The 20,455-nt window shown below is 51.0% G+C and overlaps 1 long non-coding RNA gene across 2 annotated transcripts in view; it reads left to right on the forward strand.

The window, feature by feature from the left end:
• Positions 1-20,455, forward strand: part of LOC109273739 (uncharacterized) — a 34,303-nt gene that overhangs the window by 2,864 nt on the left and 10,984 nt on the right. Inside the window, exons 2-6 of one of the 2 annotated variants that reach the window (XR_002083227.2) lie at positions 1,051-1,161; positions 4,839-5,028; positions 10,870-11,063; positions 15,014-15,103; positions 15,278-15,465. This is a non-coding gene — a long non-coding RNA (uncharacterized LOC109273739). Of the gene's footprint in view, positions 1-943; positions 1,162-4,838; positions 5,029-10,869; positions 11,064-15,013; positions 15,104-15,277; positions 15,466-20,455 lie in introns of those variants that run through there. The other variant, XR_002083226.2, reaches the window with a different exon arrangement.

The raw sequence follows: 20,455 nt of genomic DNA on the forward strand, positions 1-20,455 counted from the left end.
GCCGAATGGGGGTAGAATGAGCAGATCAGGGGCCTCCCGCAGGCACGGCACCCCCGACCCCTGGGTCAGAGGGACCTAGAGAGTATCCAGCCCGATAAATGTCAGACATTGCAGAGCCACAGAATCTTCCTGAAACTCGTGTGTAGCAGAGGGCAAAGTGGGGCTGCTTGATTCCTTCCCCTCCCCCACGCTCTCCTTCCCCACCCTTCAGGGCACTGAGTCTCACGCCCGGTGCAGTTCATGCGGGGTCTCCCCGTCCGGGTAGCGGTGCAATGAGGCAGAATCCTGGCACAGCTTGAACCCACCAACCTGGTCCGACCTCCTCATTCTGCAAGTGGGAAACTGAGGCTTGAGGTCACACACTCTTGATGGGCAGAAGCTCTCCTTATGACCTGTCCAGACTTTTCCCACAGCACAAACGGACCCCCCTCTGTCTCCTCCAGCACCCCTGGATGTGTGAGCAGGGAGATAGGGTACCTATCACCTGCAGCATGGCCCCCTGTCTCAGGCTGGGCCACCCCTCGTGTGGCTGTGGGTCTGGAGACCAGGAGAGGTCAGTGCTCGTGTCTGGCTATGTGATGGCACACCCAATCAAGAAAGACAGCATCCAAAGGCAGACACTCTAGTAAATAAACGGGAGGAACCCGGCTTGGCTGGAACAATTCTCCAGAATGTCTCTGGATCCCTGCAGAGTGGGTCAGCATCTGGAACCAGGGACAGCTGCTTCCTGCTGACCTAGCTAGGCATGTGGGTGGAGGCCTGGCCATTCATTCTCCTGGAAGGCTTCTTAACAGTCCTCCCCCTCAAATTTCATGGTCTAAACCCTCGGTTTCAAAGAAGACGGGAAACCCACCCGCCAAAATGGTAATGGCAAGTACTTCAAAGCACCCCGGGGCCCTGGGAAAGGAATCACAAGAAAGAATGAAGTGGGAGATTAGGAGGAGTCCCCTCACACCCCACCCACCCCAGTGAGCGACAGGGGATGTCCGTGGTAGCCTGGTGAGGGAGGGCGTGAGGGGGTCCACAGAGGTTCTCTTCCTATCTATCTAGGAGCCCTGTGCAGAATCATCAGTAATGGCTAAGACTTCCGGCTAAGCAGTGCCCTCCTCCTGAGTGTCTGACGTCAGCTCTCAAGTGCTCCTGTGAATTGAAACGAAAAAGGTAGGCGTGAAAGCTCAGAGGCCAGATGGCGGGGTTTAAACGTGCCAGCAGCGAGTGGGGACTGCTTGACTTCTCGGAACCTCAGTCTCGTCATCTGCAAGGTGACGGCAGTGCCTAGGTCACTGGGCTTTCTTGGGCATAGAGTGAAGTCATCTGGGAAGGAAAGCAGTGCCCGACCCAAAAATGGTGCCCAGCAAATAGTAGCCTTTCCATATTGTCTTACAGATGATTTATCAATCGGTCACTTCCTCTAAGATGAGTGACGGGGCCCAGGGACTTGGGAGAAGAGGGAGTAGGAGGCCACGGGGACACGGAGAGTGTGAGTTGGGGGGCCAGGGTGCAGGAGCGGGAAGTCTTTGCAGAGTTTCCTCTTGGTGACCCCCCTTTCCCTGCCTGGTGGGCTGTAAAGGGGTCTGCTGGGGTGTCTCAGTAGGAGAGCTCTCTGAGTCCCGGGGGCCTCCTGAGCCCTACTTGTGTTTCCTCTGGTTTCCGTGGTGATGCTCTGTGTCCCCCAGCGTACGACAGAGCTGGCCAAGGCCATAGGCTGTGAAACTTCCGTGTCCCACTAGCAGCCCCCACACCCCACACATCCCCTTTCCTCCCTGTGCAGGTTTTGTGATGGATGGGACACTAGGAGGGAGGAGACTGAGCTGGGTCATTGCGTTGCTTGTGCCCCAGACAGGAGCCTGTACCTCAGACCCACAGACCTTCAGGGACTAAAGGGGAACTTGCTCTAGGGGGTCCCCATTCCCTTGCTGACATCACCACCTGCACGAAATGATTCCCAGCCTGGTGGGTCGGGAAGGCCCGCAACCGTGGATCTCTTTGTTTCCGTTTTAGTGTGAGTGACTTTCGAGGGACCAGTTAGAGACAATCCGCTTTATGTGTGTAAGGCACTTGATAACACTTCTCGTTTGTGGTAAGAACCTCTCTGCTGCTGTCCTTTCGGGGAAATCTTGCCAGTCCGCATGCAGTTAGGGGCCGCTCATAGCTTTCTTGGGCCTGGAATTTAATTCCTTTGCTTTATCACTTTCTTAAAATCAGCTGATTTCTAAGCCATGAAACATGATTGGAGGGGGCTGGGGCTCAGGGTCAGACTGGTGGACCATAGGGGGTGTTCCGTTTTCTCATGGCCCCTGGCAGAGGTCATGGTGGAGCCCTGGTTAGCGAGTACTCCAAGCCCAGAACATTCACCACTTTCTAGCAGCTGCAGACGCATAGGAGTCTGTTTGGCACACATGGCTGAATGCTCACAGCATCTTGGTGAACGTCTGTACCCCAGTTACACGGTCACTGTCAAATCCTTCCCCGTCCCTGTAGACGGAGTCCTTGCTCAGACCCTGTGGTTCACGTGGGACAAATCAGCACAAACCAGGCTGTGGCGAGCAGTCTTCCCTTTTCCTGACAAGCAGCCCCCAACAGCTTCTAAAAGCCTCTTCTGGCTCCATCGATCGCACGTGTCCCCTCCCTACCCATGAGATTAGCCATGGAACCTTCTGGAATGACAAGTTCCAGAACTCTGGCTTAGTCACAAGGATGCACAAATGAATGTCTAGTCTGTTTACAACCACCACGCCCTGGCAAATCCATTCTTCATGCTCCAGATCTCCCATGGTCAGGAGAAAGTTCTTCCAAAACACTAAAAACTTTGGGGCTATAGTCAGTGACCTTTTTCTCTCCGTTTCTCTGTAGTGACATTGCAGAGGGGCTGGTTTCTCTCCTTCACTTCTCATGGGCCATTAGTGGGAGGAGATGTTCCATTATCTGAGCTCTAATGAGCCCAGTAACTGGAGAAGAAGGGCCTATGGGGGAGATTTAATTTGAAACTCAATGGTCTAGTTATTCTAGTGGGCTTTATTCTGGACCCCAGAGCCCACAGGGTAGGGGTGTCCCATTGTAGTCAGATCCAGGACCTGCAAGTGGTGTTGAGGGCAGCCCGAGGCCGGGAGGGAAGGGAGGAGAGGGGAAGAGGGAGGAAAGTGGAGGGAGGGTGGAGGGAGGAGAGAAGACCCGCTCCAAGGAAGTCCTGCCTGTTGTTTTTGCTCATGATAGTGGCCTTTAAAATTATCCAGGCCCAGGCGACAGTTCCTACATGCTCTGTGATTTTGCAGCTTTAGGGACCTAGTCAGCCTCCCCCAGCTTTTATAGTTAGTTCAAAATGTTCTGGAGAAAAAGTTTGGCTTGCTTGTGAGCAGCTCAATGGCCTACTTCTATATGCTAAGGGGATGGTTCCTGTCTGCTGGTCTAGAGACCACATGGCCGTGGATGTACATTCCATCAAGTACATCCCTCATGGATTCATCCATTCCACTTACATTCACGACCTGCATGAAATATCCCTCTACTGCATACACCACCTCGCTGGGGGTCCGTCGCTCTGATTAGAGCTTCCGCTTGCTCCCCTTCCTCCTCCTCCTTTTGTGTTAAAACGGGGCAGCTGGATCTTCTCTTCCCCAAATTCAGTGTTCCCTCTGGCTTCCTTGGGGTCCAAAGGTCCTTCTCTACTGGCTCTTTGCCAACATCATTTAAGTGTGTTGAAAGCTTTTTCCACTCAAAGAATTCCACTGGCGGTGGGGGGGCTCCTGGGTGGCTCACTCATTTAAGCGTCCGATTCCGGCTCAGGTCATGATCTCATGGTTCGTGGGTTCGAGTCCCGTGTCGGGCTCTGTGCTGACAGCTTGGAGCCCGGAGCCTGCTTTGGATTCTGTGTCTCCCTCTCTCTCTGCCTCTCCCCAGCTCGCACTCTCTCTTTCTCTCAAAAATAAATAAGCATTTAAAAAAATTCCACTGGGCTCCCTAGCCTCCCATATGTGACTCTGTCCTTTAGCCTGAACAAGCCAGGAGCATTAGAATAACAGAATAACTGATAATTAGAATAACAATAGGTAATCCTATTATTGTTGTAATGAAAGAGGCAGATAGATTTTCCTTCTTTTCTTTTCTCAAGGGTTGGTTTGTTTCGGTGCAACTGCTGACTTGGGTTCTGGATTTCATGGATATAAATTTTGCAAGATTTTTGGTTGAAATATGGTAAATAGCGTTAATGATTACTGATCAGAGTGATAAATCAAGTTGATGTATCTAGTGGTGGCATATCATTAAGGGGAGATTTGAACTTTCAATCTTTAACTTAAAAGGTTAATGCTTATATAGCCTCTTAATGACTTTATAGTAGACACGGTGATCGTTTTTCGAAATATGTGAACGGAACCAGTTCCAGTACAATAGGTTTGAAGCTGCGATTAGAGCCTCAAATCTCTGACCATTGGCTGTAATATAGTCCAGGTCGTGTGCCCATTAGGGTTGTTTGATTAAGTCGGCCTGGAGTGGCATCAGTTTTGAGGCCTAGGGATGGGACGGCTTATGAATGTAGCACGTCTCCGATGAGATTAATATACGATATACGTCCTCTTCCTGTGGAATCATGCCTCCAGTCCTACCCTCCCTTGCAACTGCTCTGACCCAGGGCACCGTGGCCCCAAGACAGTTAATAATCCCCACGGCTGCCCTCTGCCCCTACCTGTTTGGCCACCCTCCCTTGCTGACCACCCACTCTGGTCCCCCCCCCCCCCACTCGACTTCCTGGTTGGCCCTTGCTGACCTCTCTCTGCAGTCCTGCAAGATCAGTGCTTCCCGGGGCTCTGTTCTGCCTCTTCATCTGTATCTTGTCCTTTCAGCTGGCATTCACGTCCTCGCAGCGACCCAAACCTAGAGTCACCTCCATCTGCCGCCTGGACTGCCGGCAGCATCCACCCTTGTTCCTTTAATTCATTTTCCACCACAGACGGGAAGGATCTTTCTAGCACGCCGTTTGTCACGTCCTTCTTCTGCCTGAAACTCTTCCATGATCTCAGCTTTCCCTTTCAGGTAAGGTCTAAAGAAAACACTTAACCTGACATACTGGATCCTTCGTGATCACACTTGCTCTTCTCCAGCTGCGTTCTTTCTGGAACACTTTTTCCAGAATTGGGTACCTGGCCAGCAAGTAATAGGCTCTTAGGGGCTGAACCGTGGGCCCTAACTTCCAGAATGTGACTGTATTTGGAGACAGGGCCTTTAAAGAGGTACTTAAGCTAAAATGAGGTTGTTGGGTGGGCCCTAACCCATTATGACTGGTGTCCTCATAAGAAGAGGCGATGAGGACACAGACACAGATGAGGGAAGACCGTGTGAGGACATGGGGAGAAGGCAGTAATCTACAAGCCAAGGGGAGAGGCCTTGGAAGAGAGCTGCCCTGCCAACTTCTGGTGTCCTTGCAAGTCCTCAGGATTCTCTGACAGTAGAAACTTGTGTTTGTCCTGGGGCGCCTGGGGGGCTCAGTCGGTTGAGTGTCTGACTTTGGCTCAGGTCATGATCTCGAAGCTCGTGGGCTGGAAGCCCCACATCAGGTTCTCTGCTGTCAGCACAGAACCCGCTTCAGATCCTCTGTCTCCTCTCTCTCTCTATCTCTATCTCAATCTCAATCTCTCTCTCTCTCTCTCTCTCTGCCCCTCCCCCACTCATGCTCTTTCTCTCTCAAAAATAAATAAACATTAAAAATTTTTTTAAATTTTTTTTAAAGAAACTTGTGTTTGTCCTGCTCATGGCTGTATTCAGCATCTAGCGCACCATCTGGTATCTAGAAGACGTACCAGTTAGTGTGGGTGAAATGACTGGCTGAATAAACAAGAGCACTGGTTTTAAAGTATTGAAGGGGTGATCCTCCGAGTGGAAAACCAGCTGCTTCATGCAAGCTGATGTGAGCAGGTGTGAGGACGGCAGCGCAGAGCCCTGATTCCTTGGTCTTCTATGTCTGTATCTTTTGCACGCTTTGTTTTGGATAAGCTAAATGAAAACAAAATTTTAAGATATTATAGGAGAGAATGGTGGTGTGGAGTTGATAATCAGATCCTACTCACCTCTTGGGTGAGGAACCTAGCTGGAAAAGAACAGTTAGGAGGAGGGTGTTGACAGAAGGGAAGTGGACTTCGGGAGAGCAGCCAGAGGGCCGCAGGGTGGGCTTGGGAGCCTGGGGTGGGTGTGGGGAGGAGACTGCCGGAAAGGTAGGTTTTTGCCAGGAAAATACTTCACCCCTGACTCATTCTTCGTTAGGGTCTCCCTGGAACAAAGAGGGCGTCCAACAGGCTGTTCCTGTTCAGTAGCTATTGAGTGAGACAGATGAGGAGGGAGGGATTCCAGAAGGTTTCATGACACACACCTCAGCACACGTCCGTGTAGAACAAATTTCCCCTTGTGGTATTTTGTCCTTTCAAACTCGGGTTGGGAGAGGCACCAATCTCTGCTCTTCCTTTCTCATTTTCCACAGCACCCCCTCTCCTCACCTTTAGGGTGATCCCTCTAGCCCAGGAGCCCACCCCTCCCCGAAATCCCTCCCCTCTGGGCTTGGGCTCTGGCCCACGTGTGCATCACGTAACCCCTTTCTGCTGGCACTGGACTGAGATGGGCCCAGGGGCCTGGCCAGATCCTCAGCCCCGGGATTCAGAGATGGCCAGCTGGCTTCTGCACACAGACATCCCTGGTGTGTGGGATATCTGCCTACCACAGGTCATGTCCAGCTGCGTGGGCTGAGAGGTGAGGGCACTGAGCTACAGAGAGAGGGGAACAGAGCAGGAGAAGAGGGTGCAGGAGGAGGGGATGGGAGCAGGAAGAAACGGGGAGGCCTACGTTTCTGGAGATGTTTGAGGTCTTTGTTTCAGAACTTCCCTTAGGCCTGCCCAAGCACATTTATTTCCATGAATCTCACTCTGTCCCTATAGTCCGTCACTCTTTTTCTCTTAGGCTTGTGTTAACTGGTTTCTCTCCTTGTGACCAAAGGCACCTGCGACCTTTTGCTTTTCTTCCTGCTCTTTGCTTTTTTCTCTCTCCCCTGCTGGCCTCTCTCTTCCCTCCCCTTCCCCTTCCCCTTCCCCTTCCTCTTCCCCATTCCCTTCCCTTCCATTCCCTTCCCTTCCCTTCCCTTCCCTTCCTTTCCCTTCCCTTCCCTTCCCTTCCCTTCCCTCCCTTTCTCTTCCCTGACTCTTTGTTTTCCCTTCCCTTCCCTCCCCTCCCCTCCCCTCCCCTCCCCTCCCCTTCCCTTCTCTTCCCTCCCCTTCTCTTCCCTGCCTCTTTGTTTTCTCTTCCCCTTCCCCCTTCCCCCTCCTCTCACCTTCCCTCCCCTCACTGAGCCTATGAGAAGGGAAGTATTGGGGAGGAACTAAGGCACTGTGGTCAGTTCTTCTGGGCCTCAGCCTTTTGGAGGGGGCTTCCACACTCCCTTTGCTGGCCTCCCCTAACTCACATCCCCAAATCCAGATCTGCTTTCTTTGAGCTAATAAGTATATTTCTCTTGTGTTCCCAAGTTCAAAGCTGCTACCCTAGCAATGGAAATAAGCACTCATTTTTATATAGTTATAGCTGGGGCCATTTTCATTTATATTTTTATATGTGTTGCTTTTCCCCAGCAGATCCTAAAGAAGATATTAGTTCCCAGGGAGGGTCCTATTGTCCTCATCGGGTAGAAGCGACACAGCATGCATGTGTATATCTATGTTATATATAGAATAGAATCGCAGCGGTGCGATTTTAATGAAAGAGGGAGGAAATAAAACCCTTTAAAACACTTTGCTTGATCAAAATTTCTCAGCCCTCTATTTCATATTTGTTAATCTTTCTGGAAGAAAAGTACTACAGTAATGACTAAGGCATGCTGGGCTCAGCCTCTTTTTATTGAAAATGTTGTGCTTTTTTAAGGAGTTTAATTTGAGCAGCAGTGTTGGTCAGGCTGGCTTTAATCACCGCCTTCTATCTGAGTGGTGAGCGCACGGAGCTCAGAGTCGCGGAATGGAGTGGTGGCTGGGTGCGAGCAGGGGAAGCCTTCTTCCCCTGGCGGGATCTCGATTCCCTTTATCTAGCTTAGTTTTTGTTTTTTAGTGAACGTACATTTAAAATACAGGGCGAAAATAAAATAAAATAAAATAAAGTAAAATAAAATAAAATAAAATAAAATACAGGGCAAACAGGATTTCCAGAGCACTGAGTGGTGTGAAAGCCTACTATTATTTATTTTTCCACGACAAAACTTCCTTTTGAGTCGTTGTCCCATTGGTTTCCTGCCCTCCCGGTGTCCCTGCTGGCTTGTGGGAATCAAAGACCCCCCCCCCCCGCCCCCCCCGCACAGTGGCCCCTGGGTGGCTCAGTCGGTTAAGCGTCAGGCTCTTGGTTTTGGCTCAGGTCATGATCTCACTACTTCATGGGTTTGAGCCCCGCATTGGGCTCTGTGCCATCAGCGCAGAGCCTGCTTGGGATTCTCTCTTTCTGCCCTTCTCTGCCCCTTCCCCACTTATGCTGTCTCTTTCTTTCTCAAAATAAATAAATAAACTTAAAGAAAATGAAACAAAAATAAAATTAAAACGTTAAAAAAAAAGCAGACCCCCACACGGATAGAACGGGGATACAAGCAGGTGCTGGCATTGGTGGTTTATGGGTCAGTATGCCTTTGGTTTGTGCCAGCCCTGCCCGAAGGATTTCCGTGTCTGCCATCACCTCACATCCATCACCCTGTCTCCTCCCAAGGAATGTCTTCAGGGTCCCTTAGGCTACGTCTCGAATGGGTGACGCCATGGCCCACCTACTGGTGCTAGATATCAGCTGTCCCTTGTCCTCTGGCCCCAGCATTTGTGGGAACAGCCTCTACTTCTGTCTTGCACCAACTTGGGAGCAGAACTCAAAGTGTTTATTCATTCCTTCATATGATAGCGGTAGTTTCCATAGTAGGATTTGCAGGCACCCTCGTAGGGGAGATGGGGGTTTACATCACAGCAAACTATCTAAAGACCTTTGAGATGTTTTGTGGCTCTAAACCTTTTCTCTGAGTGCTTTTTTATCTCCCTGTCCCCGGGAGGCACCTGACCTGGGTGGCTGCCCTCTCCTCATTCACGCAGCGCACAGTGGGTTTGCCCCAGCCTCTACTCCCGAACCTGCCCCAAAACCCTCGCTCCAGGTTTCCAAAGTTAACCAGACCCAATTTCTATAAAAGGGGGTTACATGATGGTCTCTGATGATTACGTCACTCTCCATAAGTGACTTCTCAAAACACCGATTTCAAGGAGATTTCTCTGCCTGAGAGAAATAATTGAAAAAATTTTTTTCATCAATGACTTTTCATTTGGTGGTTGTAAATGCTGTGTCACATTTAACACTCATTAGACTCTACCCCTTTGGATTCCCATAAATATCATGCTGTCCATTAATGCGTTCAGGAAATTCTTTTTTTTTTTTAATGTTTATTTTTGAGAGAGAGAGTGTGAGCAGGGGAGGGGCAGAGAAAGAGAGAGAGCAGTAGAGGATCCGAAGCGGGCTCTGAGCTGAGAGCAACGAGCCTGGCATGGGGCTCGAACTCATGAACTGTGAGATCATGACCTGAGCTGAAACCAGACTCTCAACTGACTGAGCCACCCACGCGCCCCAGAAAATTCTTTTTCAACACCCTCTCTTTGCCAAGCACTGGTCTAGAAAACTGGCTGGGGACAACTTGGAAGAATGGAGGGGAGGCCATGTGGAGGAGTTGGGGTGGCTACCAGCACATGTTGGTTGTCTAACCAATCCACCAGCCTCCTGCCTGGTTTTGAAGTCTTCCCATTGCTGATGAGGAAAAGCTCACACCTCTTGACCTGGTGTGCGAGGCCCGCGGCAGTCCGGTACCTCCTACCACACTTCCGCACTTTAGCCAGACTGGTTATTCTCATACAATGCCATTAATTGGGTGTTCTTAATGTGGTTCCTTAAGTTATCAGTCTCTTGAGTACTTTAGGATCTTTCAACGGTCCACGACTAGGGCCTGTTCTCCAAGCCCACATTCCGTCTGTGGATGGCAAATCTTTGGGAGCGGCAGGAGTCTATACTGCCTGGCCCTGCTGCCTGAGACCTTCCCCACTGGCTGGGTTGAGTTGGAAACTGTGGGCATGAATAGCCAAGGTCAGAAGCCACAGTGTCGCTGGATAGAGATGCAACTATGAGTAATGGCTAACACCTGGGAGGGATGAGCATTTGTCCTAATGACCTGGGCCACTTTGCCAGGCCGGGGTGCGACACAACTTCTCTTACCCTTGTGCCACCTCTGGAATTCGTGGCTCAGCACAGTGTGCTTCGCCGGGCATCTATCCTGAACCTGCATCAGGGGCCGGACTCTCTGGAGTCCCACAGTGGACCCCGGGGCAAGACACTGCTTGGGGATGACCGGAGAGGGGTGTCAGCGTGGGATCTGACATCTGGCATAGCGAGGCATGTCTCCCCCTCTCTGATTTGTACCTGTCTCCCCTCTGGTGCCACCAGCCGGGGAGCTGGGCACAGGAGCCGTGGGGGAAGCACTGAGCATCACTGAGGCCTGGTCCAACCTGTCCAACCTGTGACCCTAACTTATCTTCTGACTGACTCACATCTTCCCCAACACCAAGCATATTTCTCAGGCTGTATGTGCCCTGCATATACCCCCTTAATACCCCGCTATCCATATCATAGGAAACCAGAGTGGGAGGGTGTTGCCCTGAGTCGGGCCTGGCTCCCTGTCCTAAGAGTGGAGTTTGGAGCTCCCCCACCCCCACTCTGTTTGGGGCAGCTGCTGTCCTCTCTCTCTCTGTGCTATTTCTCTTTTAGTCTCTAAGACCTGAGCTTGTAGCATTTCTCTTTCTTTAAAATACCTGCGGCCTGCTCTGTCTCTCCTCCTCTGCCCAGAATGATCTTAAAGACTCTGGAGGACCCTCAGGCAGTTCATGAAGCCCGAGGCTTGTTGTTAACACTGTGACTGTCTCCAGTGAACTCCTGGCTGGGCCCTGCTGACACTCTCTGCCTCCTTTTCACTGCCTTGTCCGGGAGCCTCTCCAGTCTCATCTCTGACTCTGGGCCCTTCACCCCCTTTCTGCCAGCAGGTAAGAAATTTAACTTGGCTTTTCCCGGGACTCTTTTCTCCGACAGACCTGCCTCCCCTCCTGGAAGATATCTTGGCTTGAAAATGTGGGGTCCGAAGAAGAGGCTCACACTCTAGCTCTGTGGGACCCTCAGCGTGATTCCAACACAGTGGGACCTTGAATCAAAGTTTGGAGAGCCAAGATGGCGGCCTCTCCCACACTTCTCATGGCACTCAAGCTCCTTAGCTCCCAGGATATGAAGCAAAGTGTGGCTAGGAGAGGACCCAGAGGACTTGTTATTTTTTTCAGCCATTAACAATGGCTCATGGCCCATGCTCAAGATGATTCTCTTACTTGGGTTGACTGGAGCTGGGACCTACTCCACACCCTCAGCTGTGACCAACTCGGCCACCATCCCTCTAAAGCAAACACACGTGAGCAGGGGGATACCAAGGATGTTCAGATAGATCTTAAGGTCTTTGGTGAGAGATCTAAACTTCAGAGGTGGGAATAGAGGAAAAATCAGGTGTTAGATACCCACCCTCACCCCGAATCCTCCACCCTGGTCTAGAATTCCTGTGCCTTATACCATCAAAGAACGTGGCCATCTTGGCCTAGACCTCCACACAGTTTTTCTGCCCCTTTAACTCCTTCCTCTTTCTCCAAGACCCCTTATTCTCCTCCGCCCACCCCCCCACCCTCAGCCTCCATCAGAATTTGAGGAATTTCAAGTTTTTTCCACTGTCTTGTGAGCTTTCACTGCCTATGGATACAGCCATGAGCCACTTACAGCAACCATTCTACTCCTTGGCGGAATGAAAGGGGGTAGCGGTGGTGATCTTCTGCTCCCAGTGACAGCTGTCTTTTCCTTGTATTTACTTGAAGTTCCTAAAGCCAATCAGATTCATCTCAAATTGCAAGGGGTGATTTCTGCCCCAAGTCCTATCGCTTTCACATTTGACATTCAGAGCCGCTCTGCTGGCGTAAATGAGCTTATTATGCTGTAGAAAGTCTGCACGATGCACCCCCAGCTCTGCCCCCTGACTTTGGGTTACCTTTGTGAAACCTTCTTCCATTGTTTTGGCACTTCTGAAGGGCCCAGGCCCAACCCCTCTCTGGTCATAGGACAGGGTGAGGGTTGGGGTGGGGCACACTTAAAATTGGAAATTACTCAGAGGTGATCTTCTCTGAGACCTGCCATCTTGTAGACAAGAAGCCTGAGGTTCAGAGAAGTTAAGTGACCTGCCAAATCCCATTGTCAACAGACTGGTGGCAGAACTGGGAGTGGAAGCTGTCCCACTCCACCCTACAGCCAGGTGCTCTTTCTGTCCCCTCCACCTTACGCACAGGCACAATTTCTGGGCTGGGTTAGCACCGATGACTTCTAATGAGGCAGAGCCCATCCTTCCAAAGCCCCCGGCATTGGTATCCAGCTTCTCTAGCACCCTCATCGGGGAAATGCCATCTCCTGAGGCAGCCCACGCACCTTCGATGGAAATGTCTCTTCTTTACCGAACTGAAATTTGTCTTTTTGGTGCTTGCACCTGGTTCCGCCTCGCAGGATTGTACAGAGTCACTCTGATCCCTCCTGCAGTGACCACACTTCTCATAGGAAGCCTGCAGTCTGTCCCTTTGTTTTCTCTTCTTCAGGTGAAACAACCCTGTTTCCTGTCTATGATGCTGAAACTAATGTTGATGTATGTGTGTTTCTCTCCCCACAGCACCGGTTACCTCAGTTCTGGCGTGGTCTGCTTGCAGAGAGAGCCTCAGGTCCCACAGGTTGAGGGCTGGCTCCTTCAAGACCGCCCCTCCCTCCATGCAAGGTTGTTACTCAGCTTTTCTGACTGGCTATATAGGTCAGAGGTTCTAACAACCCCTGCTTTGGGTTCAATGAACTTGCTGGAGGGGCTCGCAGAACTCAGAGAAACAATCTACTGACTAGATTCCCGGTTCATAATGAAGGATATTAAGGGAACAGCCAGATGGGAGAGAGGCACAGGGCAGAGAATGGAGAAAGGGCTCTGTGCTTCCTCTGTGTGTTCACCAACCCAAAAGCTCCCTGAACATGTCCTTTTGCGTTTTTATGAAGGCTTCATTACATAGGCATGATTGATTAGGTCACTGGCCTTTGGCAACTGACTCGATCTCCAGCTCCTCTCCCTGACCCAGAGGTCAGTGGAGGGACTGAAAGTTCCAACCGTCCAATCACACGGTTGGCTCCCTTGGTGACCAGCCTCCAACCTTAGGTGAACTTGGTGCTTTCCAAAACTCGCCTCATTAACATGACAATGACACCTTTATTGCTTTCACCCCCTAGGAATTTCCAAGGGTTTTAGGAGCTCTGTGCCAGGAACAGGGACAAAGACCAAATTTATATTTATCAATAAATCACGACATCACAGTCTTCCATTGTGGGAAACCTCATTCCTAGGGCTCCTCTTTCCTGTCCATGTGGGGCTGAGATCCAGATATTGTCTGGCAGGCCGGGAGTCCCGACGGTCACCTGCTACCCTGGGTGGCCACACTGTCCTGCTCTCCCCTTTCAGACCACCCCAGGGCAGCTGAGCCGGAGAGGAGGCCACCATGTTCTTCTGTCACCTCCCCCCGCGGCTTCCCAAGCTATCCCTCTGCTCTGCGTGGCCAGGAGTGGAGACGGCCGAGGAGCAAGACACCAGATGCTGCTGCTAGGGTTTGGCATTGGAGAGGGTGGCTCACCTCGCCTGGCCCCCGGCGGGGGGAGCGCTGGGGAGGGACCTGCTTCTGAAGAACACAGATAGAAAGGTCCAGCGAGGAACACTCTTCACGCAGCAATTAACAGGCCAGAGTGGCACCAAGTGGGTATTGCAGTCTTGTGGCTGGGGCACGGTGCCATCGGGGCTTGGGCTCCAGAAGGGGCCAGCCACACGTTCCCACAAAAGGTTGAGCAGCTGGCATTACTGGTGGAAAAGCCAGTTTTCGAAGGGTGATTTCTTGGCTCCTCTAATTAATGAGAAGCAGAGATTTCAGGATGGCAAATAGAACTCCCTCTGGCCGGATGCACAGATTTTTGCTCTTTTGCTTCCTTGTTTTTCATGCCTCTAAGTCTTTGCAAAAGACTAAATAATAATCATAATAATCATAAGCCTTTGGGGAGGCTCCAGTTTTCAAATGGAATAGAAACACACAGGGCTGAACGGAGGGGCTCCAAGAGGCTCCCAGGCCCCACGCCTTGCCCTGGAAAGCACGGAGCCCAGACCCTCTCTCCCTTGGCCTCCCTGCTATAATCTTCCTTAAACACAGACTGGATGTTTTCAGTGATCTCAGAAATTCCTAAAGAGTCTCCACTTCCCTGTGGAGTAGGATCCAAATGCCCCCCACCGGGATCCAAAAGTCCTCTGTGGTTCCCCATTCTTCCAGGTCAAGCTAAGCCCCGTTTCTAAAAAAAAAAAAAAAAAAAAAAAAAAAAATTTCCTAGGGGTACATGATGTTCTCATCTTCAAACCCTTTGTGGGCCGGGTGGGGACCCAGGGTGCCGTGTCCCTTCTTGTGCCAGAGTGGAGGGCTCAGCCCAGCCCAGCAGGCAGCCTTGCTCTGGAGCCCCTGGCTCTCCTACCAGAGATCTCAGAGTCAAAGAGTGTCAGAGCTTGGTCTAACCTGGCCACTTTATGAAGGAGATAGTGAGGTCCAGAGAGGGCCAGGGGCATACTCCACATCACCCAGCCAGCTACTGGCTGTGTCTCCCGCTGCCATGCTGGGAGCCTTGGGTTACTCTCCTAAGTTCCCCTTGGTTGATTATTCTCCCCTGGCCGATTATTCTCCACTGTGTCTGACAGTGGCTTGTAAGGGGAAGTGAATTCAGCGTGAACAGGTATTATTGGAAGAGAGACGCATGGAGAATGGGTGATGGGTTGTTGGTTTTTTCATTTTTTTTTTTTGTTATTTTTTTCCATTTCCTTGGTGACCTGTGCCCCATTCGTTCTCACTGTTTGCAGAGGTGGTCCCATCATCATCCCGAGGCCCGGCTGGGGCTGGATGGGCTGGCCTCCCACGGTGGCCCAGACTGCTGCTCCTCGTGATCTCAGGTGATTGTCCCCCCATAAACGTGATGGATGGCCCCTTACCAGACTGTAAATCCCAAAGTAAGCAGTTTGAACTCACCTGCAAATCAGCTCTTCTCTGTCCTGCCCCCTGACCCTGTGAACGTGTGATGCAGCCACCGTTCCCGGGATTCATGACTTTAATTATGTTTCTTCCAGGGGTCTGAGTTTATTGTGGAGGCTGCTGGGCTGGTGGATTCCTTCTTCCCTGTGCTCACCCCAGAGGAGTTGCCACAAAGTGCTGATCCTCCGGTCTCATTGAAAGTAACACATTCGCGTGAACGGGGCCCCGGGAGAGCATTTCCACGCCCAAGTCGCCGAAGCGTTTGCGGAAAGCTGCGGGCCAGGTGGGAGTATCTAGGACTGCGCTCTAGTCCCAGACCCGCCACCCGGCCTCCTTTGCCACCTGAGGCTGGTCCTGTGACTTCTGGTCTCACCTTTCTCCTTCGTAAACGGTCTGTGTCCCCACTCCCGGCTCTTCGGGAACTGACACAGTGATGGGGGAGCCCTCGGTCCAAACGGTGCAAATGCTTATTAAGTGAGTGCCCACGTGGGCCAGGCCGCTTCACGCTCACAGAACTCAGTATAACCTGCTTAACACAGGACAAATCCAAAGTTCAGAGGGGTTCAGTGATTTCCCCAAGATCACATAGCTGTGGAGTGCACAAGCAGCCTGGAAGCCAGGTCTGTCTGTGTCCACAATCAGCATTCTTAACCGTAGGACTGTGCTGCCTCTTAGAACTTAGAATTTCAGCTCCTCGGTCTCCCAGATCAGTAAAATGGGGCAATGATGTCGGTCTCTACCCTCCCTCACATGGATACTATGGGGCTAAGGGAACTTGAAGGCTCTTTGGAGGAAAATTCCAAATCTGCTCAATTTTACCAGCCCCCTACAACGACTATTCCTCCACCAGCAGATTACCTGGCCTGGACAGAATCTGGCACAGAGGTCACTGGCCTGGGAGGCCTGCCTGGGTCTCTCGGTCATCCCTGCATGCTCTGTGCTAATGGAGGAAAACCCTTAAAATCTCCAGCATCAGATCCTCATGTATGAAATCAGAAGCTTTTCGCATATTTCTATGCCCAGGCCCACCCCCAGACTGATCTGCCGGGCCCGTGAGTGAATCACATGTGCACATGGCTGAGAACTGCCAGCCCCATGGCCTCCAGGGTCCCTGCCAGCTCCAGATTGCTGTGTTTTTATAATTTAGTGAGTGTCTACTATAATTCCAGCGTCAAATTAATTTATGATCTACCCTTGAACTGAATTAAAACCAGCGCCTAGGGAAGTAGCCCGATTATGAGGGCAGGAGCTTGGAATCAGGTGTTCCCAGTTTTGAGCCTGGCCCCATGCCAGCCCAGTTACTATGAAAACGGAGACACCACTTTCCTCTTTCCCTTCCCCACCCCACTTTCTCTTCTGGCAAATAGCAGCAAAATTTTCGAGAATGTAAAACCCAGGTGGGATGTCTAGCCGGGCAACGAGGACTGATAGATTAAACCAGCTGTCTCTGCACAGACCAACTTCCTCTGCCCTCAGTTTTGTTAGCACCTTATGGTACGTTATTCCAGGCTGAAATGAACTTGGGTTCTGCAGCAGTTGTCGCTGTTAAAAATCATTCGTGACACCCTGTGAGGAAATTGAAGTCCCCCTGGAATGTCACTGAGTCTGTCCCTTTATTTTCAGCAACAAGGCTGGGCCCTTGGTCACATACCCCCCAGTGGAGGCAAACATTTCACAAGTGGGCAGAAGTGAGACAGTCTAGGGCTCTGGGGTCTAGTGGGCTGGGTCCCTTTCCACTCTGCTACTCCTTAGCCATGTGACCTTGAGGCCATTGCTTAAACTTCTGGAGCCTCTGTTTTACTCTCTCTAAAATGGGAATTAAACAGTGGCACTTGCAAGGGTTCTGTGTGAAGATAAAATGATACAATTCCATAAAACGTACCCAGCCTTGACTGGCCAGAAGAGGCAGCATGGGCTCAGTGCCAGCCCTGGGGGAAAAGACAGCTCCAGCTGTGACCTGCAGGTATTTCCTCCTCGCTCTGGGGCATCCTTGGGAGGAAGACACAGCAGGTGTCCTGTCTCAGGCTCACCTTCCTCAAACACAAGGGGCAACATCTTGTTCGTTCAGTAGAATGGGAGGGACTACTGGATGAAGCAGGATTAGAACAAAAGTCTCCACGTTGTTTTGGGGGGGGAGGGATGATTTTCATTCATGCATGCATTCAACAGATGTTTTTTGAGAAACTACTTGGGTTTTTTGTTTTTTATTTTAATAATTCTTTTAAGTTTATGTATTTTGAGAGAGAGAGGCAGGGCGGGGCAGAGAGAGAGAGAGAGAGAGAGAGAGAATCCCAAGCAGGCTCTGCACTGTCAGCACAGAGCCTGACATGGGGCTCAAACTCATGAACACCAAGACCATGACCTGAGCTGAAATCAAGAGTCAGCCACTTAACCGACTGAGCCACCCAGGTGTCCCTTGAGAACCCACTTTGTACCAGGCACTCCTCTATGTCCAGGGTTGACAAACTTTCTCTGTAAGGGACGAGACAGTCTTTATGGATTGTGTCATGACTACTTTGCCATGTAATTTGAGAGCAGCCATAGATAATCCATGATCAAATGAGCACATTCAACAAAACAGGCTGCAGGCCAGATTTGACCCGGGCCATAGTTTGCTGGAAACTGGCCATGATGAGGGGCTTTACCCCATGGGAAATTACCCCATGGAAATGAGCGGTGGCTGGGAAACCAGTTGTTGACCATTTGCCAGAGCACCAGTGGTATAAGGAGTGGAAAGTGCAGGGGTTCAGCGCCCGAAGGACTGGTTATGGGGGGCCCCAGTGACACTTGAGCCAACACTGGAAGGCTATCTGGGGAGAGAGATTTTTGACATTGAGAAAGTAGCTATGGCAGAACCTGTGTGGCATGCTGGAGGACCAGCAAGGAGGTCAAGGTGGCTGCAGGGAGTCAGCAAGAGGGAAGATGGCAGGAGATCGGGTTTGAGATGGGTAGGCAGAGAGGAAGAGATATAGACTGTGGGCAGCACAGTCAGGAGTGGAAGCTACCACAGAACTCCAGGCGGAAAATATGGCAGCTCTGTTCTCGGGTCACAGTGGACGCATGAGAAGACGTAGTGCCACCACGATATGCTGGCAAATCAGATGTTGAATCCAAGGCAAAGAGAGGCGGGAGCCAAGTGCTCAGGCTTTTGGGCTGAGTAACTGCAGAGAGGGAGTTGTGATCAACTGAGGGAAGATCAGATAGAGTTTTGACAATAGTTTGAAAGGTCTATTTGAAGTCGTAAGAAAGATGTTGACAAGACAGTTGGATATTCAAGTTTGTAGTTCAGAAGAGAGATCCTGGCTCCAGAGTGAGAGTGAGAGTTGTCCACATATGGCTGGTATTTAACTCAAGGCCAGCAAATGAGTGAGTATAGATGATCCCCAGGAGAGATTAAGTGATCACGTGTTGGGCACCCCAATGTTTGCAACTTGAGGGCGTGTGAAGAAGATGGAAATGAGTGGCCACTAAAGCAGAAAGAAATTATTTTCTTTTCCAAATAAAAAACTCTGGAAATCATAATTCAAAGTCGGCTCAAATTCTCCCTACCCTGGGCATCTTGCAGAAAGAACCACTCCAGCTCAGCGGACTCTCTCCTCCCATGAGCACCACCAGGAGTTCCTGTACAGGTCACCCATTTGACGCCTCTCCCATGCTGTCTTGGGTCCAGCTCGCTGTCCTAACAGGAGGTCTTGCCATCCACCTGGGGTCTAAAACCCTTGAGGGCAGTGACCATGCCCTGGACCTCTGTGTCCCCACATGGTCTGGTGAGCAACTCTGCACACAGATAAATGCACACTAAGTAATTAGCAGATGGGAGAGGTTAGAGATAGTGACAGGACTCAGACTTACTGAGCAATGTTTACTGGGCACCTAGGACATGCGGGCCAGAGGGCATGAGCTCCTAGGAGAACCAAATTGTTTTGAAAAAATCTATCAGAGGGGCTCCTGGGTGGCTCAGTCGGTTGAGCATCCGACTTCAGCTCAGGTCACGATCTCGCGGTCCGTGAGTTTGAGCCCCGCGTCGGGCTCTGGCCTGATGGCTCAGAGCCTGGAGCCTGCTTCCGATTCTGTGTCTCCCTCTCTCTCTGCCCCTCCCCCATTCATGCTCTGTCTCTCTCTGTCTCAAAAATAAATAAACTTTAAAAAAAAAATCTATCAGAATGTCAGATCACAGAAGGGTTCTAGGAGAAAAAAGATCAAAAAAGAATGTCTTTGGCTTCTGGAGGGAAAACCTCAGGGAAGACCCGAGGGTTGGCTGACCCCAATGCCATGCAATCCCAGACTTCCAGACAAGATCCATGAGACTACTGTTCGCTTGCTGGGCAAACCTTGGCCTCCCTTATATTCCTCTGGAAATGCAGGAGGTGGTATCCAACTTTCCTGAGAGACTGTGGGGCACTTTAGCACCAGAACCCAAAGAAAGGTGCCACCAAGCACGTGGCCCAGTCAGGTTTGCACTCGGGACCGCCTGCCTGCTGTCCATGGTGCTGCTCAGGCTACCCTTGCCTGCACCCTTCAGATATTCCCAGGCCCCAGGCCCGTGGCCCTCATCGCTCACCCTCAAGATAAGCCGGTCACAGATAAGCCTTCTCCAGGCTGCATCACTGTGAGACCCTCTTAATTCTTCCTTCTGGGAACATGAGATTCATCCTCAAAGTGAACCCTGGGGATACCGAGGAAGAGCCTAGTTAAGTGACCTGACACCTACCACTTGATTTTTTTCTTAACCAGAGATGCTGTTCCCTTCTGTTCTTGAGTGGTCATTTTCATGGAGAGTTCTGGCCTAATTTCACTTTTCTTCTGCGTGATCCCTGCAGCCGAGAGTCTCCCCCCCCCCACCCCCCGCCAAAAAATGGCCACCGTGTGGTGTTCTTGGTGCATTTTCCTGTCAGCATCTCTGCCTCTTTGCCTCAGATCTCTGCATCGGTTCTTAGAGGGTTGCTGTCTCCTATTTTTCTGCAAATCTGTGCTCTCTGCATGGGAACCAGGTGACTAATTCCTCTTCAAAGCTCCAAGGACCATGTGCTTAAAACTTGTCCTAGAAGCCAGGGCTTAAAACGGTGCTTGCATACAGTTGAACACAATCGCTATCTGAATGAAGGGATCCTTTGAACACGCCCTTTCGTCACCGCTAGCCTCGGCAGAGGAACAGACCTGGTTGACCACAGCCTTTCCTGTGGAAATGATCCTACCTAGCTCGCAGAGGAGGGCTGACTCTGGGGGCTGGCTTCTCTGGTTTCTGCCTCTCTGTGGTCCGGGTTTATATAATA

This window comes from Panthera pardus, unplaced genomic scaffold (assembly GCF_024362965.1).
Source record: "Panthera pardus isolate Hobbes unplaced genomic scaffold, ASM2436296v1 HiC_scaffold_6, whole genome shotgun sequence".
NCBI lineage: Eukaryota > Metazoa > Chordata > Mammalia > Carnivora > Felidae > Panthera > Panthera pardus.